This window comes from Pygoscelis adeliae, unplaced genomic scaffold (genome assembly GCF_000699105.1).
Source record: "Pygoscelis adeliae isolate BGI_AS28 unplaced genomic scaffold, ASM69910v1 Scaffold5, whole genome shotgun sequence".
Taxonomy (NCBI): Eukaryota; Metazoa; Chordata; class Aves; order Sphenisciformes; family Spheniscidae; genus Pygoscelis; species Pygoscelis adeliae.
This window is the reverse complement of record NW_008824753.1, coordinates 1,289,444-1,295,407: the sequence shown is the minus strand read 5'-3', so window position 1 is coordinate 1,295,407 and position 5,964 is coordinate 1,289,444.

The window sequence follows — 5,964 nt, the reverse complement described above, 5'->3', positions numbered from 1 at the left end:
CATATGGTATGGAATATCCCTTTGGCCAGTTTGGGTCAGCTGTCCTGGCTGTGCCCCCTCCCAGCTTCTTGTGCACCTCCAGCCTTCTCAGACGATAGAGCATGAGAAGCTGAAAAGTCCTTGACTAGTGCAAGCACTGCTTAGCAACAACTAAAACATCGGTGTGTTATCAACATTATTCTCATACTAAATCCAAAACACAGCACTCTACCAGCTACTAGGGAGAAAATTAACTCTATCCCAGCCGAAACCAGGACAGCCTCTTAAAGAAAACTTTATTGCAGGAAACACACCATTCCCCTATTTAGGCTTCAAAGTAGGGTTTCTTTTATGGTGGGTGTATCTGCTTGTGATAGGGGCATTAGCAAAGCTGCACAGTCAGGCTTGGGGTCTGGCAGGTCCCCCAAGGTCATGGGCCTGCTCTCTTGGCCCGTGCCACCCTTCTCTTTTACTGCTTATGGTGTGGGGGACTTCTCTGGTCACTTCTGCTATGCAGAGTCCTCCTATTTCTCTGCCCCATTGTTTTGCTTGCACCCTTCACTCCTGGTCTGGTGATGCTTCCTTCTCCCTTTGTAGGTCACCCAGTATCACTCAGTCCTCTGCCCCTATGTTTCATAACTTTTTTTTAAAACTCTGGTGAATCTTTATTTGCTGCATTAGATGAAATAAAATATCATGTCTCTGCAGGACTAGTTCAGTCTGCCAACAAGCAACATGTCATGATGTCAAGGTCAAGGACAGAAAGAGGTTGCTGGGGTGGTGACACCAAGAAATGCATGTTTTAGTGGACAAGTTGGAGCTGCAGGAAGGCAGCAGAGGAGCTTTGCTGGCATGAGTGTGTCATCCATGCTCTGCATTGGTCATGTCTCTGGGGAGGAGCAGCCCTGGGATGAGTGATGCTGCTGGGCACTGCGAGAAGGGAGTTTGGGAACGGGGGGCTGATTCCCTGGCACTCAGCTGTGTTTCCAGTGTATCTGGCTGCTGTGGGACAAAATGCTTTGTCTGAGAGCTGCGGTTGCTTTGGGAAGGCAGGCCAGGCCACCTTCATATGGGTTTGATTAAATCCAGCAGCCAGCAGGACTTAGAGAAGCTACAAGCATCTCTGTTTGCCTTGCTCAGCAGTACTGGGAGGCAAGGAGTTTGAACTTTGCTAGTGATGTTTCTGCAATGTTGTCTAATAGTAGCAATCGCTTTGAGAAAGTTGTTAAAGGAAAAAGGAGCTGGAGGAGGAAGGGAGAAAGGGTTGTCTGCACGGCAGCTGTGCTGCTCTCCCCCACATGCTGAGCCCTGCTGCAGGAGTGGGTCAATGCCAATGCAGATGAAGTCCTACAAAGGTAATGCAGCCCCTTTAGATGTAAGCCATGTGAAGCTAAGGTATGAATTTCCTTGCCTGGGGGGGGAAGATTCTCTTTCCGTACTTTTATAAATAAGCTGCGACTGAAGATTATTGACCAGGTTGGATTTGTCATGTTATTTCTGTCTTTGTAGAGACTTTGTGTTCCACTGCAGAATGGTGTTCAGTTACTGACTTCAAAAGAGAAACAGAAGACCCTCCTGGAGGTACATAACATGAGTAAATAACTCTTGTGTTTTGGCTAGAGTTGTAATGTAAAGCAACAGGGAGAGCAGTTGTAAATGGTGATGGAAAATTTGTGCTTGAGGCTGGAGTCCAAGGTCTGTGCTGTGGTCTTGTGGTCTTCAGCATTGTTTTTGTCCTTAGAAATGCCTTCAGCCCTTCCATAATGGGAAAGGAGAAAGGGGAAAATGGGGGGCCGAATGGAGTACGGTTTTTCTCAGTTCTTTAAATACCAGCTGGCAATGGCTGACATCTGTGAGTCACCCACAGAGACCAGGCAAAAAAAGCAAGTCTCTTTTTTCTCAGTCCAAGGTAAACCAATGCGCTGCATGAGCAAGTTTTCTCGCAATTCATAACGAGGTCCAATTGGTAGGAATGATGTGAGATGTTGTCAGGCTGATCCTGTACCTTCCCCTTGCTGGTTTGGTGCTTTGACTGGAGAAGTTGTCCCACCCTGTTTCCTTACCTCCCCCCGCTTCCAAATGCTCTCTCTGTTACAACATGCTTGAGGATGGTTGTTCATTCACCGTGTTTGTGGCTGTCCCTGAACAGAACAGGAAAAGTAAAACCATATTAGTTGCGGTGAATTTTGCTTCTGTTGTATCATCAGAAAAATCTCCTTACAACTTGCTTAGAATTGTTTCCAGTAAAACATCTTTTTTTCTGACACCTCTTCATTGGCATGCAGCGGGCACTTTGCATGCCTGCAGTGAGGTATTTCTGCAGCCTGTGGAGGCAACTTCTGTCACACCTTTTGCTCAGTGCTGCTAGATGTCTTTTGTGTAACTAATGTATAAAAGCTTTATAAAGCAATCAGTGGGAAATATAAAACCATTTATCTTATGAAACCATAATGATGAATCAATAATAATAATAATGAAAAAATGGAAGCAGCCTGGCTCTGACATCAGATGGGATTCATCTGCTCTGCAAACTAGAAAAATTGCACAAGTGCTGTGGAGCAGGAGATCTTCAGCAGCATCTCAGGGAGAGGAGTAGGGGAGTTGTGCAGGTGACCACTTCTGTCCCATTTATCAGCCTCTTTTCTGCCCCTCTACTTAGACGTTAACTTCAGACTGTTGAGGTGGCTTTGCTGGACGAACAGCTTTGGTTTCAGTCTTGCCTTTTACCTTGGCTTCCTTCTGTGTTTTGGAGAAGTCCCCTGACAGCCTCGTGCCGGGTACCGCCGCTGTGGTGCCAGGGCTAGGCAGGAGTGTGTTCAGGGCAGGGATCTAACACCCTCCCATCTCTCGTGAGGTTGCCTTGGCATCCTTACCTTTCACCAGCCAGTTCTTATTAATGTCACTAATTACCATTTTCTGTAATGCTTACAGGATTTGCCAGCTCCCATACACTGATGGGGATCGTGTTCTGGCTCCTTGTCGGTGCCTTAAGGGAAGCCGATGCTCTGAACAGGTACGTTTACCATGCTCCTGGGAAGGGGGAGAGGGTCTGTATGTGTCCAAGAGTGAAATGTGTGCAAAGTTTGCCTTATGGGTGTGGATTGACAGATACTGTGGGAGAGACCGCTCTGCAGTGAATAGTTTTTTTCCATCCAGATGTGTTGTGAAAACACCCAGGCAGAAGGTAAGGTTTGCACTTAGCCTTGCTGACAGCCCTCTGAGGAAGGCATTGGAAAACACAGCATTGCTGCAGAGCAGCTTCTGGGAGGCCACGCTCCTTCCTAATGCAGGCACAGCCTTTTCCTTCCCGTAGCACCAGCTGGGGAATCCCAATTGAGCTTGTGGCTGCACGCGCTGCTACTGTGCCCTCCTGCTTTGCTGGCCTTCAGTAGCTCCCCTGTAGCGTGCGTCTGCCCGCTGTCCCAAGTGGGGGTGGGAGGAAGCTGTTTTCATGTTGGTATCCAACCATGAACAAATCTGTTGTTTTCTTAATGTATGGCAAAGAACAGCCTGTAGCAGCTTATTCCTCCCTTGATAATTACTGCTCTGCTCTGCCACTGATTGCTATCAGAAGCAGTGGAGTACTGCCTCCGCTGCACTGCCCGGTGCATCCTTTTGCCCGAGTTATTTGATGTGTTTATTGCTTTAAGGCATCAGTGCTCAACTGAAAAATCTCATCTGTGCTCTCTGCAACTGTTTGGCACTGTAAGTGGATTGCTTGAGTCGGGTGTAGTCACCGAGATGCCAAACATGCTTTCAGTGATGCCCCTCGCTGTGCTACCAGCAGGTATGCTCGCACCTTGTTTTCAATTCCTGGATTACTTTGAGGAGGAGAAAATAATAGTGCTGGGTTGCAGGCTACTTTTTTAACAGGAATTATGTTCCCAGCTGACCAGAGGTGTGTGTGCAACCACTGGAACTGGAGTGGAATATTTTGCCATTTGTGGTTGCTCAGGGGAGGTCTGAGAAGCAGGTAGATGGATGCTGCCGTGGGAGCGTCAGTGGACAAGGAGGGATTGGCTTGGCACGCTGAGCTTGAGCCTTCAGCTTGCCGTAAGAGCTTACAGGGCAAAAGAAGCTCCTTCTGCGAATGTCCATCCCTGATGGATCTCATCCCAAAATGGCATTGCCTTGCATTTGGGCTGCCTGAATGGCCCATTTGATTGTAGGAGGACATAACCGTAACTCGCTGCATGAAGCTTTCTTGATCCCCAAAAAAGTGAAATGGATTCATTATGGAAAGTGATCTTTCTTGAAAACCTGGTTCATCCGGGACTGTCTGGGCGGTGCGGCGAACACGCTGGAGGAGTAGGAGTCAGGGTGGAGCTGTTTCCACCTAATTCCCCTCTTTCCTGGGGTTTATCGCACCATGCAAGCAGATGTGCTCTCCACTTCGGAGCTTAAAGCAGAGCTGGTTAGTAGAGCGCTGCCTGTGCTTCCTGTGCTAGCCTTCTCATTTACTTTCCTTTTCTTAAATGAATTTTCTAGTGTAAAAGGCCTCTTTTTAAAGGGAGAACCATAATGAGAAGGGGAACAGCAAATGTAGGAGTGCCTCCATTTGCTAGCAAGCTGTCGCAGGTGCGTCTGAGTCGGAGGGAGCCAGCACTGAGTCAGTGCCCCAGACTCCTGGTGACTCAGGTGGCAAAAGTCCAAGTCATTCTCTTACATGCCTGAATTGCAGTGAATTTCCTGTAATAGGGTTTTGCCTTCTGTAGTGGCTGTGTAGGGAGCGGTGTGTCATCCTCTTCCTCCTGTATGGGTTATGAGCAGCTTGGTTCACAGGCGATGCAGGCAAGTGGTGGTGGCGGTGGCACTTCTCTTCCTGCCAAAACAGGTGGAAACTTGATTTACCCCAACACCCTCAACCCTACCTCTCCCTTAACCCTACCCCTCTCCTTTTTTTTCTCCCTGTTTGTTTTTTAAGATGGGACGAGTCACAGTAGTTGCAGCTGTCTATCTATTGAGCTTGATGAGATTCTCATGCAAATCTGGAGGTTGTGTTCTCCTGGCAGGTCTGCTTGCATGCATTATCCACTAGTTCATCGTACTGGGAAGGGATCTATTTTCTGAAATGTGGTTTATTTTTAGTCAAGGCTTTCCCCGTCTAACTGGCAAAAGTTCAGCATTTGCAGTGCAATTTGCAGAAGCAGCAATTTCACCAAGTACTCGGGCTGGGGGAAGGGAGAGGAAATGTCATATTAGCTAGCGAAAAAAATAAATGCTGACTTGAAAAAATAGCTTGAGATGCTGTTGTGAGAGCATAAGGATGGGTAATGCAAGTTGAGAACAGCGTTACATTTTCTGCAGTGGATAATTCAGTCTGGGTTGCTCTTGTTTTTCCTCACGACAGCTGCCACAGAGGTTAACCAACAGCGGATGGATGGAAACTGCTGTTCAGGGTCTGGTGGTCAATGTAGGCCTGACCCTGAGCAGTGAGTTAGCAAACTAACCTTAACCATAGCATCCATGGGAAGAGTACGTCCATGCAGTGCATTGCGCTGTCCTGTTGCACCTGCGCTTGGGGCCACTGGAGGCTCGCTGAGGGTCGAGCTTTGTGATGATACAGACACTATGATTCCTATGTTCGAGTACCCTTGTCGGATACCCTGAAACGAACAGGGTGGCACATGGGATGTCCTGAGGCAGTGCCGCAGCTGTCTCCTCCTCCCCAGCTGCTGCTCCAGGGACAAACTGTCTTCATATGCCTCATTGCTTTCACCAACTGCTCCTAACCATTCTGGGTCTTGAGCTGGCTTCTCACGTGAACAACTGCCCTTCAGAGGTGCAGAGATCTTTTCTTCTTGTTCTTGCATCTCCCCTGACATTTCCATCACTCCTTTTACAGAGGCATCTTTGTTACCGTTAGCTGATAATGTTGCAAACACCAAACGTCTGAGGATGACACCAGGGAGTGGATGACTGTGTTCAAAGTCTTTGATACTTACTCCTCTGACAAATGAGGTTTGGCTCCACGTGTGGGCACAT